This window comes from Anolis sagrei, chromosome 4, assembly GCF_037176765.1.
Source record: "Anolis sagrei isolate rAnoSag1 chromosome 4, rAnoSag1.mat, whole genome shotgun sequence".
NCBI lineage: Eukaryota > Metazoa > Chordata > Lepidosauria > Squamata > Dactyloidae > Anolis > Anolis sagrei.
In genome coordinates this window covers 140,230,131-140,252,928 of record NC_090024.1, presented here as the reverse complement: position 1 = coordinate 140,252,928, position 22,798 = coordinate 140,230,131, and the positions used below count along the sequence as shown (strand labels likewise).

The 22,798-nt window shown below is 38.5% G+C and overlaps 1 long non-coding RNA gene across 2 annotated transcripts in view; it reads left to right on the top strand.

Annotated features, from left to right (window-relative positions):
- The window catches only part of LOC132774209 (uncharacterized), a 65,188-nt gene extending 48,543 nt beyond the window's left edge, over positions 1 to 16,645 (top strand). Inside the window, exon 3 of one of the 2 annotated variants that reach the window (XR_010909747.1) lies at positions 16,304 to 16,645. This is a non-coding gene — a long non-coding RNA (uncharacterized lncRNA). Of the gene's footprint in view, positions 1 to 11,103; positions 11,456 to 16,303 lie in introns of those variants that run through there. The other variant, XR_010909748.1, reaches the window with a different exon arrangement.
- The last annotated feature ends 6,153 nt before the right edge of the window (positions 16,646 to 22,798 follow it).

Genomic DNA, 22,798 nt, shown 5'->3' with positions numbered 1-22,798 from the left:
ATGGGCCATATATCCCACTTCAAAGCAGAAAATATGGAATTTTATTCAGTTGTGTGGATGGGGCCTTAATCTTCTTTTTTTCCAGCTACCTAAGCCGCAATTCACAGGCATTGTTTTCAGATCTTTTACCATTTTGGTCACCTTTCTTTGAACACTATCCCACTGGTTGATATCCTTCTTAAACTGAAGTGTTCAGAACTGAGTATAGTATCCCAGGGAATGTTTGACCAAAGTAGAACAGAATAGTAGTATTACTTCCCTCGATCTAGACACTATATCCTGATCGATGTAGCCTAGAATTATATTGGCTTTTAAAAACTACCTCTCCACACTGTTTACTCAACTTTTAAGTTCTCATTGTTTGCTTTCCACTGGCAAACATTTTCATTTGAACTGTAACAAGATATTGAATTTAATATGTGTCTCAAGAGCTTATTTGTTTGTTGATTATAGATCTGCCTGATGACGGAGCAACTTGTGTCCTAATGCACATTTGGGTGATTGAATTGAACTATATGTCCCTTTTGATTTGGATTTGTGATAAATTAGATATTTTGTAAAATTATCTTTTAAAGTAAGTTTATGAAGTTGTAAGTTTATATCTCTGCTGTCTATTGCTGCGGCTAAATGTGCTAAAAGTACAATGTCGCCCTCTTTTGCATAGGCTTCTGTTTATTCTATTAACTTAATTGGGACAATAGGTCTGTAATACAACAACTATGCTGATGCTATTATGTGCCTTTAAGTGGACTCTGACTCATGACCATCCCATCACAAGTGTTTGTCCCCATGAATTATTCAGATAATCTTAGCTATTATGTTTTCTGAGGCTGAGAAAGTGTGACTTATCCAAGATCACCCAATGGATTTCCATGGCTATGAATTCTGGTTTCCCAGAGTCCTAGTCCAAAATATTACACCTATGAGTGAATATTCACCAATGAACTCAATCTACTTCTTGAGTTGAAAAATCTCATTCAGCTCTGAAAGCACAGCTGAGCTGTCAAAGAAGGATCCTGAAACTTAGCCATTGCAAGCTATTGACAACCCTGGAAAGGATTTCTTCCATTATCCTCATGAAGCATCTTAAATGAGCTATCTGTATGTTTGAAACCGAGAGCCCTTCCACACAACCCTATATCCCAGAATATCAAGGCAGAAAATCCCACATTATGTGAGCATAAACACAGATAACCCAGTTCAAAGCAGATATTGGGATTTTCTGCCATGATATTCTGGAATATAGGGCTGTGAGGAAGGGCCCTGATAGGCTTAGTGCAGGAAATGCTATGTGGAAATTTACAGAATAACCCCAAAGTCTATCTTGCTAATAGAATCATGTTTTGTCCCAGGTCAGCGGGCATAAGACAGCAGCCTTAAATACTTATAGATAAGCAGTATTGTAATAGATAAGAATCAGGCTGCAATCAAGACACTTTAGTTTTTAATTAAAAAGTAAGACTCTTTAACGCCAGGGAGTTGCTAGTGTGCTTAATCAGCATTTACTAATACCTAGTTAAGGCAAGAAGGCATGGAATAAACCCATTATCAAATTAATTCACTACAAACCAGGGTTAATTCTGGATTGTCTAGGACGTTGTCTGGACAGCCCCCTTTTTATTGCGGAAGTTTCTGCAAGAAAGGGGTGTTTAGATGTGCCCTTAGTGTCCTGTGAAGGTTGCCTCTCAGAAGGGATGCAGGAAATATACAAGTAGCTTGAAACAAATGTAGAATTGCTGCAATGTGTAACTGTAGCTTTAACTGTCATGGCTCTGTCCAACAAAATCCTGGGATCCAAAGTTTGCTAAGGGTGCTCTGCTAGAGAGCACTTTCATTTTAGCTTCACAGATGCCAAAGTTTCACAAGATGGCACCATGACAATAGCATCACACTCCTATAACTGTGCAGCGTGTACATATATTTTCTGTTCTTGCGCTCCTCTTTCATATCAATGAGATGCCCAAGGGGAGGGAAGTGGTGGACAACAGTGCTGAGTGTTTGCCACAATCCATCTTCTGGTCATCTTCTCCCATGACTGAGTGACAGTTTTCATCCTAGCCCTAATTGCTCATGTCCACCACTTTTGTTATCACTCACTGGCAGCTGTCACAAGGACACATCCACTGGGTCCTATGCTCTCATTCCACGTGTAGCTTCTCATTCTGCATTTATTTAGCACTTAATTGTTCTCTCTTTGCTTGTAATGTCCCCATCTGAAAAACTGATTTTCCTGGTTACAAATGAGCAAGGGCATTTAGCCCTCTTCGCTGATATCATGTTACATTTCAGAAAGAGCCTTAAATATCTATCTGCCTTTTCATCTGGAGAGAGGGGGTGACAAAGCATCCTTGTAACCTACCTATGTCCTTCCTTTGTGGGTAAAAAATAACAACTTAAAATTTTCACTTCAAAGCAAGAATAGTATCAACAATGACGACACTTGAAAGGAAAGAGTTAAGGAGGCTCCCTCCACCTGCCTTTTCACTGCCCGGTTGCAACTTGCCCAGCTTATTTGTTTTATGTTTTTGAAGTGAAGAAAAAAAATCACAGAACTCCACATAACATGTAGATTGGGCTTCTGCCATCCATCTGCGGTAAGGCTAATAATACTAACTTGCCTTACAAATGTGCTGTAAAGATTGCTGCATCTGTATCGTCATAGTTGTTGTTAACTGCCACCAGGTTGACTTCAACTATTAATACGAGTCATCCTGCCATCAACAGCCTGACACAGGTCTTCCAAACTCAGACATGTAGCTTCCTTCATTGAGTTTATAAGCAATGAGGTCTTCTTTTCTTATTGCCTTCTACTTTGCCAAACATGATTGTCTTTTATAGTGAGCTACATCTTCTCATGATAAGTTCATAACTTAAATTTCTGATGTTCCTTTCTCCAATTTTAATGCCTCCTTCCTCAGAGTCAAGTACAGATTTATGTATGATATGCTCAATATACAAGTTACACAGATGATAAAATGCAACCTTGCTTGACCATCTTGCAAGTTGGAAACTGTTTCTCCATATTCTGTCTGATTAGTGTCCTCAGGTTCTAAGTACAGGCTCTGCTCTGTTGTTATACGCACATTTTTAAAGGTTATCTATACTTTTTCATAATCTACACAATCAATTATTTGATTGTGTTCATAATCTACACAATCTTATAAAGTACAGGCTGATTTTTCACTGATTTTTTGGTGCTCTCTATTATCCAACACTTGCAGTATGATCCCTAATGCCTCTTCCTTTTCATGGGCATCTGGCATTTCTTGCACCATGTATGGTAAAAGTATTTTTTTTTAGAATGTTGGGCATCAATTTCCCTTTGAGTATTTAGAAAAGAAGACAGAGATTTTGAAATAGTCACACGGGGAATTTCTTAGTGTAATCATAAGGATAGAGTTTTGTTAGAAACTAGTTCTATATGGTGTTGTGTTGGAAGTCTTGGGTGGGGGTTCATGGGTGGGAATGATTGTTGACTTTCATAGGTTGTATGTTTTTTTTACATAACACAATAACATGTTGTGTTGATGTCTCCCATGTCTCCCATGTTTTTTCTTCATGTTATATTTTCACCTAGTTACTACACTGCTTTATTTATTGTCATTGGCTCAGTATTCATTTTTAGTTATGGCAACCTTAGGAAAAACCTATAATGGGATTCTCTTGGGAAGAGAGGGTTTTCCATTCGTCTGAGTCTGAAAGAGTGTGATTTGCTTAAGATCATCTGGTGGGTTTCCATGGCCGAGTGAGGATTTTAACCATGGTCGCCAGAGTCTTAATCCAACATGGTTGCTCTCTATTGACATTGACAAAGGTGGGAAAATGCACAGCATGTAATGCCATCACAAAATGAGCCCCCCCCCCCCCGGACATGTTTTCTGGAGTGAATTGGGGAGAGACAGATACTAATACCAACACACACACACACACACACAGAGTCTCAGCTCTAGAACTGCATGGACTAGACATACCCAGAACAATGTTGCTAATTATGCCATACTATTGCTAACTTGTGAATATGTTTAGTTTTCTTTTCTGGGAGGGAAAAATATATTCACTTCCCCTGACAGTGAAACACAGATTTTCCTTAGCAGTACTAACAAATATAAGTGGCAACCCAATACTAACTTAAATTAGCAGATTTAGTGAACATCATGTTCTACTGACACACATGTACTTTCTGGTGACCCTTATGTTTTACACCCACACTTATTTAGTGTGAAATGACTATTTCATTAATGATCATTTCACATTTTGAATTGGCCTTCTGCCTGGAAACAGTGACGTTGCATCACATTCAAACAGGCATGGCTTTTAAATGCCATCACTGAAGGTAAAGAAAGCCAATTCAGAGTGAGGGCAATGTCCTCAGGAACATAGTAATGTAGTCAAATTACTTGCTATATGACAAAGCATAGAAAAAAAAGTTTGAACTTAACTACAAAATGGTGCCAAAGAATGAAAAAAAAAATCTGAGAAAAGGTTGTTGTCACTGGAACAGAGACGAGAATGCTCCCTGAATACGTCAGAAGAGAAAAGCAAGAACACAATGTTGTTGCCGCTATACCGAATGTATTTCCCTTCCTCCATGCCCAGACCAAATGTCTAAAGTGGCCACTTTTTTGTTGGGAACAAAATGTTTGTCATGTGCTTGCCTATGTTTTGGCTCAGCCATAGATATTAGCAAATGGAGCTGATGTACAATGCCCCTTGTTAACTTTAGCAATGACCGCTGAATGGCACCAGTAAAGTATGCTGGCAATGTTTAACAACCCATCTGTCTTTCACCTTTTCCTGCTGAACAGAAACCTTTGTTTGAACCACATCCTCATTCAGCCAGGCTTCTATCTACTTATCTGAAATATTAATCTGAGACGAGGCACTGTATCATTGTTAAAACTAGCTTTCTTATTTTAAATGTCCACTTGTGTAATGGTTTAAAGCTCCGGAAATTGTTTTATTGGGGAGGCAAAATGTGTGTCTGTATAGCTGCAATGGGACTCATTCATATTACAAAATTAAAACTGGGAGTAAAGCAAATAAAGCATAAACTACAGATGGCATTTGAATATTCATACTAACACAATAAGTCATTGACATTCCTGAGACATATTATTTCTCTTCTATTTCAATCCAGATCATTCTTGTTAATAACATTAGAGCAATTGCTCTTGCTTCTGCAGTTAAATAGGTGTCTTATCACTGCAACACAAACACAACAGAAACAAATTTTGTAGTTGTGAGAGCTGAAAGTTGGGCAGCCACGGAGTTTGTCAATAGGAACAGAAGCAAGTATGGTCTCTTGGCTCATTGGACGTATTTGCAGACACGGATTGCTTCTCACATGGACAATTTTATGTTGCGTGTTCTAGAGTCGGCAAACCAGACAATCTCGATATCTTCATAGATAATGTAATAACAAATATCATATACCTATAAGCATTGTAAAATTAAATATACAGTAGAGTCTCATTTATCCAACATAAATGGGCTGGCAGAACATTAGGTAAAGGTAAAGGTTTTCCTTTAAGTCCAGTTGTGTCCAACTCTGGGGGTTGGTGCTCATCTCCATTTCTAAGCCGAAGAGCTGACATTGTCTGTAGACACCTCCAAGGTCATGTGGCCAGCATGACTGCATGGACCCCCATTATCTTCCCGCCAGAGTGGTTCCTATTGATCTACTCACATTTGCATGTTTTTGAACTGCTAGGTTGGCAAAAGCTGGGGCTGACAGTGGAACCTGCGACCTTTCAGTCAACAAGTTCAGTAGCTCAGTGATTTAACCCACTGCCCCACTAAATGTTGGATAAAGTGAAAATGTTGGATAATAAGGAGGGATTAAGGAAAAGCCTACTAAATGTCAAATTGCATTATGATTTTACAAATTAGGCACCAAAACATCATGTTTTACAACAAATCATGAGAAAAAGAAGTTCAATACACGGTAACATTATGTAGTAATTACTGTATTTACGAATTTAGCACCAAAACATTGCAACAGTTGTGTATCCGGGTGGGAGGCAGATCCTGTTGGATAATACAGAACCTTGGATAAGCAAAGGTTGGATAAGCGAGACTCTACTGTATTAGAAATCTTCTTTTTTTCTTTTCTATTTAACCAGACTGGGCCCCAGCAACTCATGTCCAGGGACAACTAGTGTTAAATACAACAAGACAAACTCTAAATCTATGCTTCATTAAAACCAGATCTTCAAATCCAGTTGAGAGAACAAAAAAGCAATCCCATACTACCAAGTAAACTGTTAAAAAGTCAATTCTCAGAGACTGTTTGAAATATAACAGGTTGTAAGAGTGGTCAGCTAGCAGATAGGAATCTGTACAAATTTCCTCTAAAAGGGTGCTTTATAATATCAGAATGTATTCCAGAAAGTAAACAAAATATCAAATGATGACCAAGTATTTTATTAGACAGAAAATATGAAGAACAAAAGGTTTTGTGAGAAATCTGGGACTGGAAATAGGAAGCAACTGTGGAAATTAACTCCCTCTTCTCATTCTGTCACCTCACCAAATCCACAACAGGCGGACAAAGAAGTTGCATCACCAGTCCGCCTTGCAATCCTTCTACAGTAGATTTGTGGTAAAAGGATGGCAAAGACTTCACTGGGAACCTCAATGAGTTTGAGGTTCAATGAGGGTTGTTTTTTTGCCCCCTTGAACTTATCATGTCTTCAGCATCTGACAAGATGCTTGCATCCCTTCAGTGACCTGGAGAAGCTAACCGAGGGTCACACCTGTATAGTTTATGGCAGGTTGTAGGTTAGTAGGGAATTGTTCTAGCCTTAATATTGGGCAGTGGTCAGAAGGTCTCTTCTGTTTGTAGATATTCTGTTGCTTACCCAGTTCTGCTGTTTCCTGCCCTGTATTTCCCCAGATTCCCAAAGAAGGGTTATAAATAAGCAATATGTTTTCAGTGAGTACACACGGCTTTGCAAGCATTTTTTACCATCATAAGGGAAAACAAATTACGTGGAATATAAAGGCAATATTGTTTATTTTTTATTTATTTATGGTATACTTAGGTGACTATTCTATAATAGAGTATGCTGTACACTATTATTTAAAAGTGTTGTGTATGGAGAAGAGAATGTAACCAAATGGTCAAAATGGTTACAATCCACTAAACGAAAGTGACATTTGATACAAATGTAGCACAAGTCACATGGATTATTGAAAATTCTAATCTTTATAACTAATATCCAGCATTTGAATTATAATATATCACCTTTCAAGTTAAACCAGATTGACTTGATCATACAGATTGCTGCAGAATCTCAGTTTGTGGGAATTCCTTGATTTTGAAAACTTCCTTGACTCAGAAAGAGCTCAGCATATCTGTTTCTGTGCTTTTTCAGCAACAGAATCTCTGAATGGCCTGACATCTGTGGGTGGGAGGCCTTGCTCAGAGCCTTGATGCACCTTAAGGACATGTGGTTTACCACAATATTTTCAGACTGCACTTCCGCATCAGCAATGCAAGCTAGGTTTGCTGGTACTATCAATCTAATAATATCTTGAGGGCCACATAAATTACACTTGTGCTTCAGTGGAATCAGAGTTTGTGATGAAATTGGTTTATCATCTGAATTTTGAGATGGAATAATTGCTTCTTATTATGATACAGATGTTAATTGCCTTACTAAATGACACTAATTCTGTGAAAGATCAGTGGTAATAGTGTAATTAACACTGTTAGTTCTCTTTGGATTTAATTTAAATCTGGCCCCACCACAATAATCTGATAAAGCAAACTAGTTTGTGAAAACTGTCTAGCCTTTAAGATGTTGCACTAGCTTTTAAGATGCTATAGCACAAGGGGGTGTCAGAGGGGTCCCCAAAGACCATCAGAAAACACAGTATTTTCCATGGGTCATGAGGGTTCTGTGTGGGAAGTTTGATCCTATTATATTGTTGATGGGGTTCAGAATGCTCGTTGTTTGTAGATGAACTATAAATCTACAATGCCCAAGTGTCAAGGTCTATTTCCCCCAAACTCCACCAGTGTTCATTTGAGCATATTGCGTATTCATGCCAAGATTGATCCAGATACATCGTTGTTTGAGTCCACAGTGCTCTCTCGATGCAGGTGAACTACAACTCCAAAACTCAAGGTCAATGCCCACCAAACCCTTCCAGTATTGTATTGTCGAAGACTTTTATGGCCAGAATCACTGGGTTGTTGTAGGTTTTTTCGGTTTGTTGTAGTTTTGTTCTAGAACATGGCCCTATAGCCCAAAGAAACCTACAACAACCCTTCCAGTATTTTCTGTTGGTCATGGGAGTTCTGTGTGCCAACTCTGGTTCAATTCCATCCTTGGTGGAGTTCTGAATGCTCTTTGATTGTAGGGGAACTATTAATCCCAGCAGCTACAACTCCCAAGTGTCAAGGTCTATTTTGCCCAGACTCCACCAGTTCACATTTGGGCATATTGAGTATTTGTGCCAAGATTGGTCCAGATACATCATTGTTTGAGACCACAGTGCTCTTTGGATACAGGTGAACTACAACTCCAAAACTCAAGGTCAATGCCCAAATTTGGTCCAGAAAATACATCCTGGATATCAGATATTTACATGACAGTAAGTCATGACAGTTTTGAAAGTTTACAGTTATTGATAAAGGCACTGTCCACAAAAAGCCTGCTAAGCCCCCTCATTGCAAATTCAGTTCTCTCCTATGGGGTTTGGGCTGGGGGGGGGAGGGGCTGGAACCAAACTTGGGCAGATGCAATGGTTCCTTGCATACAGCTATTAGGCTATATACTATTGATCAACAGAGTAATATAATATGCATCCCCTACACCAATTTTTGAACAGCTTTCCTGCAGAGGGATGATTCATTCTTCTGCTGAAATAACAGGAAATTGGGAGTGTCTTGTTTTATATTTTCAGGTTATTCAGTTCTTTTGAATATAAACATACCTCAGTTAACAAAGCTTCTTTTTTTTTTATAAAGGCCTTTTAAATTCACCCAATTGTAAAGAAGTATCATCTAACTGGATACCGAATTAGGAGGGGGAGCTGATACCCAGAGAACATAATCAGAATCTTAACAGATTAAAGAGCTGGGCCAAAACTAAAAAAATAAATAAATGAATTTCAACAGGGAAAATGTAACATTACTCTCAGGCAGAAAAAATGAAGTGCCCAAATATAGGAGACACATGCCTTGACAAGAGTCCATGCAAAAGGGATCTAGAAGTTTTAGTAGACTACAAGCTGAACATTAGGCCTGGGTAACAACGGAAAAATTTGTTTCTAAAATCGATTCGTTTTTTGGGGTTTTTTTGCGTTTTGTTATTTAAAATAATTACAAAATTTTCCTTTAAAAAAGTTCGATATTTACGAAATTTCGTGAATGCGAAAAAAATTACAAAACATTAATGAATCGATTTCCGAAACAATAACGAATCGATTCGTTAATGGCGGACGCGACCGCGAAATACGCTAAAAAACCTCCAAAAACTTCTGAAGCTTCCCTCTCCCTCTGTTGTTGACTGTTGGTGTGATATTATAATTTTTTTTCACTAATTAAACAAAAAACAACCATAAAACTTGCCCCAGACATGCGGAAATAATAACGAAACGACCTCAAAACAATAACGAAACGAATACAATAACGAAATACGAAGCATTTACAAAACTATTTAAAAATTCGTTTTTTAAAAAAATTGCTCCAGAATGGTTCGTTATCGTTTTGTAATTGGAAAAATTAACGAATTATTAACGAATTACGAATTAACGAAACGAAACCGCCCAGCCCTACTGAACATGAGTCAATGATGTGGCAACTAGTCAATGTAATTCTAGGCTGCATCAATAGGAATATAGTGTCTAAATCAGTGGTTCCCAATCTTTTTTTTTTTTTTTTACCAGGAACCACTTTGACCAGGGACCACATGACCAGGGACCACATGACCAGGGACCACTCTCCAACATTAGTACCAAAAGGGTTATGAATCAGTTTTTGGTCAACTTTAGACTCAATTTGGAGTACTTATTCAGAAAATTGCATTGGATAGACCACATCAGCTCTAATTTCTGATACAGAACATATGCCAGGGTCAGCGCAGGGAAGGAGTGGAAATAAAATAAAATAATAAATAAATAAAGAGGAAGGAGGCTCGCGGACCAGATTTTTGTCTTCGCAGCCCACTGGTGGTCTGCAGCCCGCAGGTTAAGAACCACTGGTCTAAACAGAGGGAAGTAATAGTATCACTCTATTCAGCTTTGGTCTGTTCGGCATCTACATACATTTAAGGTTATGGCTTTTAAATTAATACTGTGCCAACTGAAATCTTTTATAATATATGAAAAGATGACTAACACGTTTTCCAAATTAAATTGTATTTTAACAAACCACATTGATTTTGGATCTGGATACAGAATTTGTAAAAGTAAACGTATGCCTTCTGCTCCAAAGGCAAGGTCTAACCCTCCCCAAAATAAAACAAAAAACAAAAACCCTGTTGATACCAGATGGAGAAAAACCTGCAAAGTTCAGGTAGAGCCGTGCTGTGAGTCAGTGTGTTCAATTAGTACCTGGTTATGACTGAAATTGACCTGATGGCAAATATGAAATATCAAAGCGCTTGTCAGCACTCCTGAATGGGACAAAGAAAAGGCGCATTAATGATTAACTCTGCTAAAAGCTCCGGCTTTTGTATTCCCATGGTGCTTGGCCTATCTGGCGGCCATGTGACATGCTTGGGCCATTTTCTAGCAGATTGGAGAAAGCTAGAGAGCAAACACAGGTGCTTTCGAGTCAGCCGCGCTGTCAGGGACAACCACAAACAGCAGCAGCTATGCTCAGTTAAATTAACCCCTCTGTTTGCCTCCATCTTTCCTTCCTGGAGATCTCCCTGGCTCAAGTCTGGCGGCTTTTGCTCCTGTTTTAAGCTATTCATATACATCCCCCTCCTCAATAACCCCCCGAAAGAAAAGAAACCCATAGACAAGTTTCTGCTTTTCAAACCAGGAATAGCACTTGGGGTTGATCCAGGGCAAAGAACTGCTAAACTCATTTAGTTTTAAACTAAAGAGAAATGAACCACTCAGAAGTATTTATTTTGTCTTTAACAGCAGAATTATTTAAGCGATGCTGAGATGGACACATGGCAGCAGTTCAGCACAGAGCAAGTGAAGAACTCTTTCTCTCAAGTTTGCCTGTAGTCAAGTAAAACCCTTTACAAGTATTCATTTGGAGGAATGCTGCAAGGAATTTTGTATATCTGGCTGCATGTTTTCGAACTTTCCCAATGGATTGTGGCCTTATTTTTCTCTCTCATTACATTGTGAATGTACCTGATATTATGCAGAGTAAAGTTTGAAGAAAAAGAATAAGTTCCTGCCCGGAGGAGATTAAAGTACAATGCACATGCAAGTTTATGCATTTTTTTACATTGCAATCGCTGATTAAATTTTGTTTGTTTGTTTACATTTTGTTTATTTGTTTAAATGTATTGCATGCTTGCAAAAAGTGGCCTCTCGGGTTCCGTAATTCAAAACCATTGTCACACTCTATTTTCAGATATTGGTTTCCTTCATGCCATGTATCAGAAATACTTCTGTCTTGTACTTAAATATTTATCTATGTAGACATTCTTTGGTGGAATAAAATTATCATAGCTGAGCAACAATACAAGTCCCATACACAGACTGTTAAATGTATCCACATATTTGTTTTCTATTTGAATCATACATAACACTGGGAATTATAGGATCATGAAGATGCTAAAAAATCTAACTCTCTCTCTGATCCTTTTGACTTTAGAGAACTACAGTCCACAGGGTTTCCTTTAAAGAAGAAGTGACTATTAAGCCAGTTTAAATCGTGATGTTAATACGTCCCAACTATCAAGGAAATTAAACTATAGGAAGATGTTCAGGTGCTAGTTTTGGCATTCTTTTTCAAACTTGGCTGTAATAATGGTAAACAGCATGTGATTCGTGTATACAAAATAACTGCAGTACTGCACACACATTATCTCAGAAATAAACAGTAACAACATCTAATAGGCACCCAGTTTCATAGAAGCGCCAGTATTTTCAATGTTGCTTTGTGACTAACTCAAGAAATCCAGGCAGAGGCCATTCATTCAGGCTCATTGTGTCTTCAGACACGGCACAGACAGTGGCCAGCTGCTTATGGCATTGAACGGCAATAGAGTTTGCCTTTTGGTGGAGCTGGCATTCAGCCTAAGCAACTTAGAAAGTCTTGGGGAGGAATTCTCACTGTCTGGCTTGTGAGGCCCCAACAGAGCTGATCTGCAGCTGTTATTTTAGCCTAAAATCTGAAGCAAATGGCCTCTGCTTATTAGATGAAAGGATGAATCAGGACTGCATAAATAAGAATGACTTCTAAAGAGCTATCACTCATCAGAGATTGTACAGATAGTTTGTCTCACTCACTCTTCAATAGGTATTGCAGATCCTTCAACATTATAACACACCCATTTGATGTCTACAGAATATCATTGATGGGTAAGGTGACTGGACACACAGGGGACAGAGCTCCTGAAGTTTTAATACTGTATGTATTCATGTGTATGTCGAGGGCATGTCAAGGGTGGGTTTTAAGACCAAAATTATGGATTTTGATATGACTCATGGTCAAGCTGAAGGTTATTCTGTGGCAGTGGTTCCCAATCTTTTTTTGACCAGGGGCCACTCTCTAACATTAGTACCAAAAGGGTTATGAATCAGTTTTGCTCAACTTAGATTTGGTTTGGTTATTTGGGGTGCTGATTCAGAAAATCGCATTGGATAGACCACATCAGTTCTAGTTTCTGAAACAGAACATATGCCATTAAGTAGTCATCATCTGCTTACCCACAAAAAACATATTTAATAATCTAGAGCTGATGTTGTAGTAGTAATCTTTCGTGGGTAGTCAGCCTCTCTCCTCCTGATATTCCCATTGCCTCGGAACTATAAGAGAGTTTCGCAAAACCAGTTGTTCTCATTGCCACATGGTTTTGAGGCAGCGGTGTAGTAATGGTATGGCTACGGACCATATTTTCGTTCTTGTGGACCATGGACCACAGGTTGGGAACCATTGTTCTACAGAAATAGGAAGGTGCCAGTGCTGCCTGAATGGACAGTCTCCTACAGGGTCATATTTTTTTGGACCAGGCATTAAAAAAAACAAAAACAAAAGCCAGAATCAGCACTATGGCAGAGATAATAGAGGGGGTCAATGCTTCCTCTAGGTCCTTCTAGGACAGACAAACCTCTAACATTTGGCAACTCCACTTAGAGAAAGTTACTTTTTAAATATAAGACTTAAGGTACAGTACGTTTACTGACCCATGGATTTGTCAGCCTAGGTTTTCTTAGTTGATTTTTGACTATCATTTCTAGACTGACACAGTAGTTGAACTGGAGGCATTTCAGCAGATCCCATTTTTCTAGCCCTGTCAAAATGTCCAATTCTACATAGCTGTTCATGTTATTGCTGCCTTGTCTTCTCTCACATCTCACGACTAATATCTTTACACATCATGTTTATGATAATGGAGCAAGCAATAGGGGAACATAGTAAGGTAAAGTAAAAAAGTAAAGAGCAAGCTTTTGAGAATGCAGCAGAATAGATAACATGGAACTATGAATGATGAACATGGAATGGCCAGAACATGTTACTGGATAACATTTTTAACAAGATGACACCGCTGATTATATGCTTTAACAGTTTTTATTTATGCTTTATATTGTAATGTTGATTGTTTTCAATGGCACTTTTATGAATGCCTGACATCAAATTGTGCCAATCTGTAACCTGCCTTGAGTCGCCGTATGGCTGAGAAAGGCGGGCTATTAATATCGTAAATAAATAAATAAATAAATAAATAAAATATGTTGGGATGACATTGTTCCCCTCACTTGGCCCATTAAACACCCATTGATTCTTCCTGAAAATAATTCTATAATACCAGAACCAATTAACCTATACTATATGTTATTTGAGAACATCATCTGTTAGTAAAAAGAAGCCTACAAATTAGGAATCCATAACTGGTACTGAAATAGCAGAAATCAGGAATGGAAATATTCCACACATTTTGAGCCCCCAAAATTGTATGCAATCTGGCTCACTGTCAGATTTTGCTTGGATTGGCACCACTTCATTTCATTAGAGTAAGCAGCAAGTTCTCCCCCAAGTTCTGATGGATAAATATTATTTAAAGGGGAGAGTTGAAGGAACCTGGTGCCCTTCTTCTTGTAGGAAAAAGCAAGCAAATCTTGTACTAGAGATGAAAAGGTCAAAACTGGAAATTTGGGAGCAATGTATTCAGATGAGACAAGATTATATATAAAGACAGAAAGCAGACTAAAACCCAGGATAAAAGGCACTTCAGGGAATAATATACAACTCAAGCGACATGTCAAAAGTATGAATCCATAAAGGAAATGCCCAAACCCTGTTTGTATCAGTGACATTTTTAGTATACACACATGTTTTCTACATATGTTGTTTTTTCCAGTTTTATCTTCCTCTCCTAAGTGAAATAGCCTCAATTCAAAATGCAAGCATTAACCTTTAAAGCCATGACAAATTTCAAAATGGGGCCAGGTTTTCTGAGGGATTGCCTACATTGATGAACCTGCATAACAAGAATATGAACCTGCCCAGGCCCTGGGTGAAATATCAAACACAACTTTCTCATCCAGATTTTACTTCACTTTGATTCTTAAACATGTCAGTGAGCACAGTACTTGCTTTGAGTTACTTCTCCTTTTTTAATTTTTTGGTCGATGTATTGCAAAGATGTTTCTTTGTGTGAGCCCATATAACTTTGCAAATAATGCATGATGGTTGCTATTGTGCATCTTCAACTCATTTCTGACATATGGTGACTCTTTTACAGGTTCTGAAGGATTTTCCCTTTGTTCAGAATGAGTTTGCCTTTCCCCTCTCTGAGGCAGAAAGCGTGATTTGCTTAACACCACTCAGTGAGTTTCCATGGCCAAATGGAGATTTGAACCTTGGTTTTTAGTCATAGTCCATCACTGATAACTTATGCAAATTTATTTCAAAAAGTAATGTATTTCTCTTCCATGTTATGAAGAAATACTACTGTTGTGTCTGGGATATAAGTGAAATCTTTGCTATAATCTGAGAAATGTGATGCCAAACTTACCAGGCAGCTGAGGTTGATGCTTGGCATAGGAATGGAGCCACAGTAGGTTTCATGTCCAGATTGGAGCCAAATCTTTTTCCCAAGGATCCCTACACCCAGAAAGTCTTGTTTAGCTCTCACTCCCACCAACATCACAAATGCGGCTGGTGGGGACGAGAGACAGGGCCTTCTCGGTGGTGGTCCCCCGGCTGTGGAACGCGCTTCCGAGCATGATACGATCAATCCCATCCCTCCTGGCTTTCAGGAAGAAAGCAAAATCATGGCTATAGCACCAGGCTTTTGGTCAGCAGACATAAATTAGCACTTTAGTGGAAATGGATTGGAAAGGCGATTTACATGAGGATCCGATTCTATTTGGTAACAAATGTTTTTATATTGTTTAATTAATGGCTTATGTATTTTATGTATTTTAATGGTTTGATGGTTTGTTTTGTTTAATGGTTATTGTTCATGTAACGGCATCGAATTGCTGCCTATTTAAGCTGTTCTGAGTCCCCCTTTTGGGGTAGAGAAGAGATGGGATATAAATACCAGGAAAAAAATTAGTTACCAGAAGATGTCATCCAATGAATTTAAACCTAGTGGAAGTTCATTTGTTGGTGGGTCTCCCCCACCTCAGTCAAAGCGACCCAAATGAGCTTGACCACTCTGGTTGGGCATTCTAGGATTTATTCTGGAGCTTCAGTAGGGGGAGAAGCAGTTCCCCCCAATCTTTGTCCCACCATCCATGATACCAGGATTGGGTGGCCACCCCAATGGCCATCAAGATGTCTCCTTAGTGGACTTGGTTTGTGTTGTATGTAGCCCAGGTAGGAGCAGATGCTTTGACTACATCCACTGATGGCTGTGAGATCATTCAAGGGATCTGGGCTTGATTTGTGGGCTCATAGATCAATGTATGGGTTGACCAGTACTTGGATTCAGACTCTTGTGTATTCCAACCCTATTTACAAATGTAACTAAATAAAGTATTTGCCTGGTCTGTGGTTTACTAAACACAGTGACTATCACTCCTGAATATGAAAATACATTTTGAGGTGCTTCAAATTAAGAAGGAATTAATGTTTGGGGCACCAGCTGCAAAAAGGTATCTGCCTGTCCTATTTATTTTTTAATGTAAATTTTATTTCATCTTTTTCTAGATGTGAGATCCAAAGCAGAACATATGACTAAGACCTGGAGGAAAGTGGAACAACAAGGGGAAGAAGAAAAGCACCTGGGAAAAATGGAAGAAAATATGTTTTTAAAAAAAACCAAGACCTACTTTCTAGGACAAATTGGAGTTGTCTAAAGGTTGGCAGCTACTACAAGAAGAAAGAAGATATTGAAGCTTATTTAAAATGAATATATTCACATGGTTCCTATTTTTTCATTTTTTCAAAAAATATCCAAATCATTATTTTATGCCTATGTTCTTTTCTCTCTCAGATGTGATTTTATTTATTGACGATTTTCCCTTTATATCTTCCTGCTCTCAATAAATGTAAAAAAGAGAGCAGGAAGATATAAAGGGGAAATCGTCAATAAATAAAATCACATCTGAGAGAGAAATGCTCTGTGCTGCCTGAAGGGTTTGCTCACTAAATGAAGACCCATTTAGTGAGCAAACCCTTCAGGTAGCACAGAGCATTGTGTCCTCCATCTCTGAAGCCAAGAAAGAACAGTGGATCAAGCTGATCACAGAGGTCGACATGGGCAGGAGCAGCCAGAAGGCGTGGAGGCTGCTAAGACGGTTGAACAACGACCCCTCACAAACTAATACCCATGCCAACATAAAGGCAGATCAGATAGCACACCAACTCTTGAAGAACGGGAAACCCAACCTTGCCACCAAAGTAGGAAAGAAACCAATAGCCAGGCAACCAGAGATTGAGAACAACAACTTCCATGAACCCTTTACATCTACTGAATTGGACATGGCTCTCAATAAATGTAAAAATGGCAACAAAAAATAGTCCAATGGGTGGCAGCCAGATTTCTAATTGGAGCAGAGTACAGGGGGCACACAACTCCTCTGTTACACCAGCTCTGCCGGCTGCCAATTTGCTACCGAGCCCAATTTAAAGTGCTGGTCTTGGCCTATAAAGCCCTAAATGGTTCTGGTCCAACTTACTTTTCCGAACACATCTCCTCTTTTGAGCCTACTAGAACTTTAAGATCATCTGGGGAGGCCCTGCTCTTGGTCCCACCCTCTTTGCAAGAGTGATTGGTGAGGGCAAGAGACAGGGCCTTCTCAGTGGTGGCACCTCGGCTGTGGAACTCCCTCCCCAGTGACATCAGGTAGGTCTCATCCCCTCTGGTTTTCAGAAAAAAAGCTAAACACACACAAGCATTCAAAGAATAAGTCACTACGGGTTTTGACACAGTCTGAATAAAGCTTATGAGCAAGGATTTTGGATGAATGTAACTATGTACTTTATATGTTTAATCTGTATATTGTTTTATGCATTTTATTGATTAACTTTTAATTGTTTTAATTGTGGGAAATATGATTTATTGTTGGTTTTTACTGGCTTTGAATTTTTGCCAGAGCTGTAAAACGCCTTGAGTCCCCTGTGGGGTGAGAAAGTCAGGGTATGTATTTTTTTAAGTGTGTATAAATGAATGAATGAATGAATGAATGAATGAATGAATGGTAGTCAGGGGCATCTGGCCACTGAAGTAGCATTGGTTCTTTCCACAGTCTATGGAATGACCTTTGACTTATCCACAGGTCATATCCAAATCTATAGTTTTGTCCCTCAACCTGCTAACATTTTCACAAAGTCAATGTATACATGATTATATACAATATGTATAATGCAATGAATTCAGGTTATTCTTTGGACAGACTTTTGGTACCATTTTTAAGCTTAAAGAGTCCATGCACTCACCTTCTCACTGGCATGTTATTACTTCTTCTAAAGAGGGAAGGCACGATTCCACTAGAAAATCATGGACAATTAATCTTTCCCACTTCCTCTACTTGAGGACTGACAGTGGGGGTGTTAATGACTGGGACTTTATCTGCATTGAGTGAATGGGTGATAATAGATTTCTGCATTCTATTTCTGCATAATTTTTCACCATTTGAGAAAAATGCTGAAGAAATGTAATGTACTGATCCTTTTCTTGATATAAAGACTTTCATGAAAATCTCTAAGAAAAACCATTTATCTTCATTTATAGGCTGATTTGCATTGCGCAAATGTCCCCATAAACAAAAAGCAGTTAGTGAAACCATATGGGTGTTTTCCTAGCAGGTTATTAATGTTACACATTCCATCTGGAAACATCCATTTGGAGAGATAATAAAGATCCAAGGTCACATTAAAACAGAAAGTTGATTGCAGGCAAGTTTCACCATATATGGAAAGAAGTCCATAAAACTTATGACAATTAGTGATGACACAAATGCATTATACATTTGCAATATGAGCACATGAACTAAAGATAACTCCATTTTATTACAACCTATTTTGTTGCCAGATAACAATGAAGGGAAGCAAGCAGGGGTGACATCCCCAAATGGTATGCTCCTGCTTCATCCATGAATTTTCTGTGGGACACTAAATAACTCACTCAAACTATTCCCCACCAAAAGCCTCAAACTTTTTAAAAGTTACATCATGGGAGAATGACATGCTAACGCAATCCATGGCTGAGCAATTCACTGCTCAGTTATGGGTAGTTTGTCCATATATTTATTTTTCCTAAAAGTAACTTTCCAAGCAACACCCCAACTTCACACTGTTCGGACAGTAAGGCTGTCTTTTGGTAAAGGAAATGTTTTTTCCAGTGACTGAAGTTGATAATTGCAGATTTCAAACACGCACATTAATCAATGAGCTTTAAAAACCAAATATCTCTCAGTACACACTTGTTGATCATTATGTTTCCTTGTGTAACAGGCCAATTTCTAAATGTCATGGTCTTGGAATTTTGGTCCTTTCAGACTGCCAGATTTTGCCTTTTATTTGTATAGAGAATTTGATTTCAGGTGAGAAATTAGGTGGCCAACATTGTGGAACCTCCAAGAAGATTGTGAACAGTTCTAAAAAGATTTCCCTACACTCGGGAAATGGGGAACAAAATATAAGTGTATATAATGTAAGTGTATATATAGAGATGTGCCATTTTGGAGCCCGTTGTCGGTTGACTCCTCATTCTGTTTACCGGGAAGTTACACAAAAGGGGAGGCGTTATGTAATTTTCATTCGACCCATTGACTAAAATGGGAAACTTTAAAGGCTCAATCCTCAACCATTTATGGCCTATCTACATGAAACCGACCTCAATTTTAGAACCCCATTTACAACTGCAGGCCTCCCAAGTTTCAAAACAATTCACCAATCTACTGATTTTTTAAGAATTATTTTAAGTTTTAAACATAATATTTTTTAAAAAGACAAACTTCAAGAGAGAGTTCTGGGAATTATTGTCAACAATTGTGTCCATTCTCAGCCAATCAGAGCATGAACACCACCAGGTGTTTTCTTCGCTGAGAAACAGAGAGAGAGAGAAAAAACTTCAACTCTCATCAAGTTCTGAGAGGAACTTTTCAATGGCCACCCTAAGCAAGTGCTGCTGGGAAAGCGAGTTACCAGGGCCCTCTCTGGAGTTGGAGGAAACTTTCAAAGACAAAATGGATGCAGGTTGCTTCTGTGGGGAGAGAAAAAGACACTACAGGAGCCCTGCATCAGGTGTATTGTGAATTTAGCTCTTTCCTCTCCAGAACAAAAAATAATAATAATCTGGCTCTCTGAATCCGTTTTGTTGGGCTTTTTGTCTCCCCCCTCCCCATTCTGTTTTTGGATATTATTGAAAACGGCCCACCGAAAACTACAAATACAATTAGCAATTATGGGTTCACTGAGGAGTAAAAAGCTTCATTATGTAAAATAAAATGTGAAACTGTGATTTGGGCCCAAGCCTATGTGTATAATATAAGTTGAGAATGTTCAACTCTGGGACAAAACTAGATTTGGGTTGAACCTGAATGTATAATCAGGAAATGTATCTTGAATTATTCACTGAAACAATATTTAGTCAATAAAAATAATAAAGTGATAGAAACTATGAAAAAAGGTATTGTAAACATGATAGCCAATATGTAATGGCATATAAAAATCTATGGGGCACCTACCTACACCTAGAATTTTGACACAAGTATCTCCATCAAATTGAACTCACCCAACCAATGGAAAAAAGTTTAAAGCCAATAAACAAATCCTCAGTTGATCTTTCTTTAATACTCTGTACTTCCTCTCTTGATGAATGGAATCATGCATCAGGCCATTATCTCGGTAAATATTCCATCGGTAAGGCTTCCATTGAACCTTCATCTTGGTAAGGATTAGCCCTTTTCAATGATCAATTTATTAACTTGGCCAACTTCAAGTTGCCCAAGAGTTCTGAAACATCTCCATCCACAGTTTTCATGGTCTTCCTCGAGTCACCTCTCCCAATAATAAGAGGCCCTATCATCAACATGCATAGCCATTTTCACAACTGTGACTTATGAAACAAACCAAAGTATATGTTGAAAACATTAGTGGTTCTCAACCTTCCTAATGCCACGACACCTTAATACAGTTCCTCATGTTGTGGTGACCCTCAACCATAAAATTATTTTAATTGCTACTTCATAACTGTAATTTTGCTACTGTTATGAATTGTAATGTAAATATCTGATATGAAGGATGTATTTTCATTCACTGGATGAAATTTAGCACAAATACCCAATACACCCAAATTTGAATACTGGTGGGGTTGGGGAGGGTTGATTTTGTCATTTGGGAGTTGTAGTTGCTGGGATTTATCGTTAACCTACAATCAAAGAGCATTCCGAACTCTACCAATGATGGAATTGTACTAAATTTGACACACAGGACTCCCATGACCAACAGAAAATACTGGAAGTGTTTGGTGGGCATTGACCTTGAGTTTTGGAGTTGTAGTTCACCTACATCCAGAGAGTCCTGTGGACACAAACAATGATGGATATGGACCAAACTTGGGACGAACACTCAGTATGCCCAGATGTGAACACTGGTGGAGTTTGGGGAAAATAGATCTTGACATTTGGGAGATGTAGTTGCTGGGAATTATAATAAACCTACAATCAAAGAGCATTCTCATCCCAGTCCACAATGGTTCTGCACCAAACTTGGCACATATGTGCATGACCAACATTGAATACTGGTGGGGTTGGGGATGCTGTTTTTGAATTCTGGAAGTTATAGTTCACCAACACCACAAAAAAGAGGAGAAGGACAGGTGGAGAGATCTTCAGCCTTTTTCTGCCAAAAGGGTTCCTAATACTAGGAACCCTTTTCTGCCAAAAGGGTTCCTAATGTGTTTTCTGATGGTTTTTGGCGACCCTTCTAAAAACCCCTTGTGACCTCCAGGTTGAGAAACACTGCATTAAGTGAACCCAGACTTCTAAGAAATGTTTTCTTACTCTATAAGTAGAAAAGCCTTGTAGCCAACGATCTTCATTTTTTTCATGAGAGGATCATAAGGGATTAGGCACTTTTGATTTAATTAAATGTATCTATAAAAAGCTTAAGAAATATTACCTGCAGCATCTGTGATCCTGCCATTCCCAACCACAACACCAAGATTTGTCTGTGGCAATTAGCAATTATGGGTTCACTGAGGAGTAAAAAGCTTCATTATGTAAAATAAAATGTGAAACTGGGCAATAATGCAGGAAATTAATAATGCCCAGAAGATGTTAAAGGTAAATATAATTGTAATGCAAACATATTGGCTTTAAATATTGGCTTTTACATGACAGCTGCTTTCTGAGCTCATGCCTTTCCCTGATTAACAACAGTAATTTACAACCAGCAGGTTTCATTTAAGCACACAGTGGAAAATGCTGTTCTGTTCCCACCATTCCTGCTCTAACTCTTACCTCTCACTTTATGTGGAAGGGGCTGTTGACCATCATGTTGCCTTAATCCGAGAGACATATTACCAGCATTATGATCCCAGGGCTAGTTCCTATTGCTAAAAACAAGGCACCAGGCAGAGCGAATACATCACCATAATTACAGTCTTCCTGGCATCAGGAACAGCTGGTATTTACTTTCTTGATATCCGCATTTCCGTATTCAAACAAGCAACATTTACAGTACGCTGGTTTTTTAAAATGAGTGGCCTTGAACTGATTCCCATAGGCTGCAACTGCTAGGATCAGTGCTGGCTCAATGGCACAGTCATTGTAAGCTGTTGCTTGCAGCAGGACCCACAGAAACAACAAGAATAATATCTATTAAGATCAGTGGTTCCAAACCTTTTTTTTTTTTTACCAGGGACCGCTTGACCAGAGACCACTTTAACCAGGGGACACTCTCCAACATTAATTCCAATATGGTTACAAATCAGTTTTTGGTCAACTTTAGATTCAGTTTGGTTATTTGGGGTGTTGATTCAGAAAATTGCAATGGATAGACCACATCAGCTATAGTTTTTAGGCCTGGGTAACAACGCAAAAATTTGTTTCTAAAATCGATTTGTATTTGGGGGGTTTTTGTGTTTCAATATTTAAAATAATTACAAAATTTTCCTTTGAAAAAGTTCAGTATTTACGAAATTTCGTTAATTTCGTTAATTTCGTTTGTTTTTTTAATTTTTTTTTAAAAAAATTG